Source organism: Solea senegalensis, linkage group LG14 (genome assembly GCF_019176455.1).
Source record: "Solea senegalensis isolate Sse05_10M linkage group LG14, IFAPA_SoseM_1, whole genome shotgun sequence".
Classification (NCBI taxonomy): domain Eukaryota; kingdom Metazoa; phylum Chordata; class Actinopteri; order Pleuronectiformes; family Soleidae; genus Solea; species Solea senegalensis.
In genome coordinates, this window is record NC_058034.1 from 1,657,019 (window position 1) to 1,665,278 (window position 8,260).

Sequence of the window (8,260 nt, forward strand, 5' to 3'; positions counted from 1 at the left end):
TGTGTCACCAGCTGTGAGCTCTGTGAGGACCGACACGACGAACCACATTCTCTCTGGTGACATCATCTATGACTTTGCTTCAAGAATGTGTAGAAAAAGGAATATTTACACACGTTCACTCTAGCAGATGTGTGTTTGTGTAAATGACTGATGCTGAAAATGTGAAGGGAGACAACGTTGCCCAAAAGTCTTTGTAAAGTGTAGAAAACTGAATACTCATGGTTTGTTTATGTTGCCTATTGTACCTAAAAAACGTGTTTGTTTACATGTATTTTCAAAGCCTCAGGTAGATCAGAGCAACATCTGCTCTTCTTCTTTATCTCGCCTTGTTTAGCAAACTTTAAATTGTTTTACTGATTTGTTTTGGCTGCTTTACAATGTGTCCACCAGTCAAAATGCTTCAACATATGTGGCCTTTAAAAGTTTTATTGTGTTATATTGTGCCGACTGTTAAAATCTGGTTTATTTACCTTGGAATTATCTATAAAATAATGTTTAACAATTTGGAAGAGAATCAGTTGATCTGCAAATCATCATTGATTTTTTATGATGTTTTGGCCACTCCTACTGTTAAAGTAATGGCTCTTTTCCATTATACAGTTCTATCACTACTCAGCTCGACTCGACTCGACTCTACATGGTATCAGGCATGTCTTCATAGAACCTCCTTAACATTCATGGTCCTCATAGCACGGCTGTATGTGATGTTTCTTTATGCACAAACACACAAACTAGTAATAGTTTTCAGTATGACTGAATCATTAGAACCAGTTTATTAAAAAAAGATTAGTTCACAGAATTGTTCAGTACGGGTTGTGATGCGACTCATAATCTCTGACTTTCAGCAGCGCTGTTCTATTATAATATTGAGATTTTTGACATTTCCTTGCTAAATGTTGGAGATTAACGAATGGATTTTTCAGTCTTTTTAACTCACCTACAGTTCAGCATTGTTCACTTTGATTCTTGTGTCGGACGTCGCGCTCGTGTCTCTTCCAGTGACGACACTCTTTGACCAATCAGTGGCCGGCACAGTTTAGTATCGGCTCACCAGAGCAGGTACCAAAGAAGCAACAGGTACCAGGTACTATTAATAAAGGAAAAGCAAAAAAACGAGTAGAGTGGAGCCGAGTAGTGCTCGAAGTGTATAATGGAAAGCCATGATGAGCTTTCATTCTTACTGTCAGTATGTGTTCGTTGAATCTACTCATCTCTAAAGGAGAAAAGCTATACTTTTGTTGAACTCTGCTCATGGACTGCCTTATTAAACCACATAAGTGAATGGTGTTTCCTCAGGAGTTCAGGGTGTTTTGAGGCCTGTTGAGAAACAAGTGTAGCAGTAACGTTACAGTTACGTCTCTAAAGAAGTACCCATGAAAAAACAGTGACTCGTAGCCAGCCAGACAACAAAGGTCTGAGGGAAATGTAAGTGGAGCAGTGATTGTGAGCTGTTACGTCATCGTTCGTCATCCTCTCTTGTCTCTTGACAAACTGTACTGATTGCATGTGTCCTTCCTCCACGTTTGACTTCCCTTCTTCTGCATCCAAAAATGATTTAAACAATAAATTATAATTACAAAAAAAAAACAGATCATTGTGTACAGATGTGCCTACAGTATCCGTGTGTGTGTGTGTGTGTGTGCCATAGTAACAGCTGGCACAGAGACTCTACTGAGGTCGGTGTGCGATGGAAAAGTACTGCAGTGCCAGAGGAGCCACAGAAAGCTCTCTATCACGATATCTGGCCTAGGGCACAGCAAGAGCAAGACAATGAAAGATAAGGCCGTCTCCACTCGCTTTGTTCCCCTGCTGTGTTTGTCCTCAGACCAACAGACGACTTTTATCTTGTTCGGGTGTCTGGGTCAGACACGAGATCGGTCTGACTGCCTCTGAGCTCCACTTCACAGTAATTACTGTAACAGGACAGACAGTAGATTACAGATTGAACCTCAGGCCAGTGATTTACTACTTGTAATTGTTCCTCCCGATCATCCATATGCATCGTGTATTTATGTGGTTTGGTTGCACGCAGTAGTTACGTTGTTTCAGCAGTAGGACTGGCAACATGTATCTTTGCTGCAATCGCTCACTATCAGTTAAATCAGAGGTGTCAAAGTGGCGGCCCCTCAATCGGTTACATGTGGCCCACCACTTAATATCATGTTATAATCAAAACATGGCCCTTGACCTCCTCTTGCTTTAAACACAGCACGTGTTGCCAGTAAGATGATAGAATATAAACAGAATATGATACTAAATATGTTTACCAGCAATAGTTTTATAATAGTAACAAGGCAAATCAGAGATGGCAGACTTCACCGCATTCACGCAACAAGCCTCTGTCGGCCTCTGTTGGTCATATTGGCAAGTGCAAGTGCGGAAACACAAACAGACAGACAGACACACAGAGCCACTAAAGTAATAACAGGACATTTGGTTATAATTATCACATTTAACATTAAATTACATATACTGTGTATGAGCTTGTTTGGTGTTTTAATAACAGTTTTTGCTTAGATTTTAGATTTATTTTATGTTTTTAATTTATTTTTCATCATCTTGTTTATATCAAGCGAATCTTGAAATTATATCTAAATGATATCATCATGAATAGCTTACTTGTGACATCATGATCAAATATACTGTTGTAGTTTTAAGCTCATGTTGCCCACACACACTGACCAGCTGTTTTTTTCCCTTGTTTTTGACCAGACTAGACGCTCATTGGCCCCCCAGGTCATGACACCGCTGAGATGAATAATTTAATTTTAACTTTTAATTTGTAGGAGCATTCTTGTTATGTGCATGTGTAATTTACCCACATTTTGTGTTTTTGGAGCTTTCATAAGGAGCTTTAAATGAAGCTGCAGAAGGCTTGGTTGCTCTAGTTGAAGAAGACAATATTGTCAGCATAAAAACAGACACTCGAGTGCTCATTTGTTTGCTTTTCAGAATACATAGTAGAAGCACCAATAGAAGAATGTGGTACACATTCATCAACAGGTGATAATTGATTTTTTACTTTTGTTAATGTTGATATTTAAAGACACGGAATGTTTCATATTGGCATTTATTTTTATTTTTGTTCACATACGTGCACTTGTTAATAACATAATTACATAATTGCATCATTATCATCGAAAAATGCCTGATTATCTCAAAACAAAGACGCTTTATCTTATTTTATATATACTGTATACCATACCCTTTATTCCCTTTTATTATTCTCTTTATTTCATCATTTTATTGTAATTATGAATGTTATTTCTGTTCCTATTTTAAGTATTGCTAAGATGATTGTCAGAAAACAAAAAAACAGTGGTAAATATTGTGGTTCTGCCTGAATTTACTTGGAAATCCAGACTTGTGGGCTGAACAAGAAACTAGAATAATTCAAATACGATTCAAAATGTCTCCTTCAAGGTCTTCATGTATCTACAGGAAGAAACAGCTGCACACGAGGATCAAATCTACCAGCGACATACCAGCTTCAAAAAGCACCAGGTGATGAGACGTGACGTCATTTAAGACACCAAATACCAAAGAAAATTGATTATAAGTAATTAGTGCACATAAATAAAGTGCAAGAAATAACTTGCAGTAAAGTATACATTATATATGAAGAGACATTACAGATACTAAGCTGGCTTTAAGTGCTGAGAGCAGATGAAAGACTAAGAGCCACACTTATCGATTCACTCTGTTAAAATGATCATCAACAAACAATCATGTGGATTTTTCACCAGAAAATCTCGACCGAGGCCTAATGCATTCATCCTGGTAACAACATAAACTGACCCTTGACTAATACGGGGGCAACAATTAATGGATTATTTATCGATTGATAAATTAACTGTTTTATTCCACTGTTGTCATTTTTTCCCCTAAATATTTTCAGCCACTATTTTAATTTTTTTTATTTAAGACAAATATAATACTGCTGCCTTTGCAGCAAAAGGACGGGGTTCATGACCCAGTTGTGACAAGGGTCTTTCTGCATGGAGTTTGCGTGTTCTCCCTGTGTGTGTGTGTGGGGGGGGAGGGACTCCCACAGTCCAAAAACATGCAGGGGTTAATTTGACACTAAAGAGTGAAAGTGAATGGTTGTTTGTCTGTCTCTGTCCAGGGTGTAACCCACCTTTCACCCAATATCAGCTGAGATTGGCACCAGTGCTTTATCCTCCACGACCCTCATGTGGAGGATAAAGCGGTAAACAATAAATGAATGAATGAATATGAATGTCCAAAGAAAATGTTCAGCTTCCTGTCTCGACCAGTGGAGTTACTGAATTGTGGACACAGACTCTCCAAATGGTGTCTTTTCTTATTCAAGGGCAGTGAATTTACGATGCCTGACAAGATCTGATCGTTTAATTTCAAGGTCAAAACTTAAGATTCAGGATAAACAGCTGAAGATTTATTCTTAGGAGATAAAAGAAAGGCTCTGTGAACACTCAATGGTGGCTTGTTTCAGCAAGAGAGAAGGAAAACAAAAGATTCAACAGCAAATATACAATGACGGGCTGAATGGCCAACCATGCGGGTAATAGGGGCACTGATCAGAACTATTTCTCTGACTCTAAAGCGCCAGAGGCAACGTTCACTTTGCTCTCATTTCAAGGTTAGAGAATGACGAGGACGTTACTTTGAACCATGTTTTGGCTGCAATATGTCACATAAACACGACAGACGGTTGAAAGACTGCAATAATGTCTTTGATGAGTGTGGCAGCGTTTGGAGCTTTAATACAGGCTTTCAACTCAAAATGGACGACTGTGGTTGGATATCACATGAATTGCAATTATGGGAGGCTTTTTATGAGAAACGTTTCCTCTCTGTAATCCAACATGAGAGTGATGGAGTCAGTGGTGAGGACGCTGAAGTGGGTAATGTGTTGTACAAATGCACACGAGAATTTGCTGCATGGGGAAAACAAATGCATGTTACGACACAGAACAAGTTACAGCTACTGTTAGAGACAGATACAAAGGTTAGTAACAATATAGAACAGGAGAAATCCTATATTGTAATACCTAAATATGTAGAGCATACAGGACAGGTCACTCCATACTGTTTTTTTTGCATAAATAGAATTGATAAAGTTGTTTAGAATTTTGAATTCCTGCGTTCGAATATAGGAGGCACCACCGACGTCTGCAGATAATCACTTTATCACAACCAGCACTTACACACAGACCTGCTGTAGGTCAAGTGTGACAATGTGCTGTTTAGAGATTATTTTAAGTATAAGAGAAAACGTTATTTTACCGTGTGTTACTCATGGATAATAGCTGTGGTTTTCCTGTGAAACATTTTTCAGTATGTGGATTGTGTAGATCTACATAAGAGTTTTAGTTCCCCTCCATTCCTGATGTACGTTTAAACAGATGTTACCCATGTGCTCTATACAAGGGTGTGGTTTCTGTGTGTGTGTGTTTGTTTTATCTCCAGATAATTGAAGTTTTAATAAATATGGTCTGAAAAGCACTTTTTCCAGTGCTAACAATGATAGACAACCTAAAGCTTACATTGACCTGGAAAAAAAATCCTTTTCATATGCCACATTTTCCATGTATCTCTGTGTGCTACAGGTCTATAGACATGATGGATTGAAAAGTAATGAACGATCGTATGGCAGTGTGACATCATCATGAAGTCACCATGAAGTCAGAAAATGATGTTGCACAGTGTACCGTGTAAACTTCAAACAGTAACATTGGAAGCATAATCTAAAGCTCTTATTGAGATAAACCAATTATTCATCATCACATGGTATAAATGATGTCAAAAAGATAGCATTGTCTGATTATAGCTAATGCCATTATGGCTTGTGACATAAACGTCACCTATACTGTGCAGTGTGGAATTCAACCAGTGGGTGGCAGCAGCTGTCCACTGACATTATGCAGTGCATATTTCAAACATTTTCATTAACCTTGCTGTTGTTGTTAATAAATGAGACACAGTAGTAACTTCTCAGTACATATGTTTTTTCTTTAATCTAACTGTGTGTTGTAATTTGAATCATCCTCTTTATCGTGATACATAACAAGCTTATACCCAGTCCTAATAGTATGCTAATAGTATGTGGCCGTCACATTTTCCTCCTCTTTGCATGTTCCTCAAACCCTCCACTTGAATACTTTTGTAAATTTGTACTTTTTTCCCTCTTGTGTTATTGAGGAACACATGCTGTCATCTTGGACCAATAAACCTGCACAAAAGACGGAGCAAATGAATGTTAATCCAAACACTTCCTTGGGAGGAAGTGAGACGGTGTGCAGAGTCGCTACTGAGCTGCTTGCAGTGACAGTGAGACGAAACAGAGGTCAGACATTTGAATGCACACAGGTTAGATTAAACATTAGAAACATCAGAGACAGAATCAAACACACTGTACATCTGTCTCGGCACTGAATCTTCAGTGACACGTGGTGAAGTGTCTGCCAACTGAAGGACTGAAGTGTTCACAATACTTTTTTTGTCTTTGCATATTCAAGTATGATTGAGCTGAGGAAGAAAGTAAAGCAGTAAAGCGGGAGTTAACGGCTGACGTCTGTGTTGAGCCGCAAGTTTATTCAGTGAGTCAGAGATTTGTGGTCGAGGGTTGAATTCAGGCCACTGTGGCAGATTCTGAAGCAGCTGAAAAGAGCAGTTAGGAGACTTTGGCTGACAAGACATGACGACAGGTGGACATTTGTTTGACTCTGAGACAGTGGACACTGGACAGAGAAGTGATTGCACAAGAGTGACTGTCTCCATGTGATCAGGATTTTTCTTTTCATTCCCAGGCAACAGTAAATAAAAACATAAATATGATGTTTTCATAATGCAGTATTTGATTCATTCACCCGTCTAGATCTGTGATGAGATGAAGACATGAATAATCTCTTTTTGCAAAAGGAAACCTACTGGAAACCTACTGCACTGAGTTGTTCCTTGAAGTTTTAGCAAAAGCAGAACAGTCATGTTTTTTCAGCACATCTGTAGCATCTGTGTGTGACTAATAGATGGAAAAAGTGAAGCTGATTCATACTCCCTTGGTTAATTAAATTGAGCAAAAATGCCAGACATTTGCTACTTCCTTCTTCTCTGACTTTATTATTCACATGTTTTTCCACCTCTATTTTATGATAATAAGCTGAATATAATTTTAGCATACTAACACTGAAATAGCATGGCAAACATAACAAATATTATTCCCTCTAGTGGACAGAACATATAAGAACAACATGCTGACAGTAATACACATTTTATTAAAAACTTATTACAATTTTAAAAATATTAGCCCTGCGTTGAGGATGATAGCATGTTCATGCTACATAAGCATTTTAAAGCAAAACCCTGCTTAACAGCTTCACAGAGCAGATATACAATACTACTAGTCCTGTTATTAAATATTAATTAATAAAACAATTATCAATAAATTGAATGTATGTGTTTCTCTAACATTAAGATGAAGGGATGGGTCTAATGTGACCTCCTTTCATGTTGACTGATACAAAAAGAACTTGTGAATGAGAGAGAGAGAGAGGATTTAAATTTCTACCAGTGCAGGAAAACCTGACAGTGTGATGTAAACTGTTCCACAGCAGGGGGCAACAATGGAAAATGTTCCCTAGTCCTTGGATTCTAACTTGGACAACAAGAAGGAGAAACTTCAGCAGAGTGTCCGTGAGGTAAATTGAGGTAAACTGAAGAGGTCAGAAAAATAAACAAAAATTACAGAACATGACTTTGAATAAAAGGCTGCACAGAGCAGTCACTGTGAATTTACTCAGTCGTCCTCCTTACTTACTTACTTACTTACTGTAGCCTACATATTCACTGTGGTTTGACATTCAGTTACCTTTGTCTTTCTATTGTAGGTTATAGGCAACTTTAATGTGCACATACTGTATAAGCATACATTTAGTGTGAGTGCACTGTTCAGAAACTGCAGGAGAGATGACTCAACGATTCTCTGTTTAACTCACACATGTATATGTGGCTGCCACCATGAATTAGACCAGTCATTCCAATGACTGGGATGAGACCCACAGGAATTTTGGGTCGTGAGACTTTGTTTTCCAGCGTTTTCAAATGTAAGAAATAACATATATGCATACAATTAAGTTGACATTCAGTGGACACAGTTATATCCTTTAGAAATGTCCATGAAAATTACAGTGAAAATTGTCATATTATGCACAAATGTACTCTTATCACAATGCACTATATTGAGAATTTGGTCCTCTTTAAACGGGTATAATAATAATGA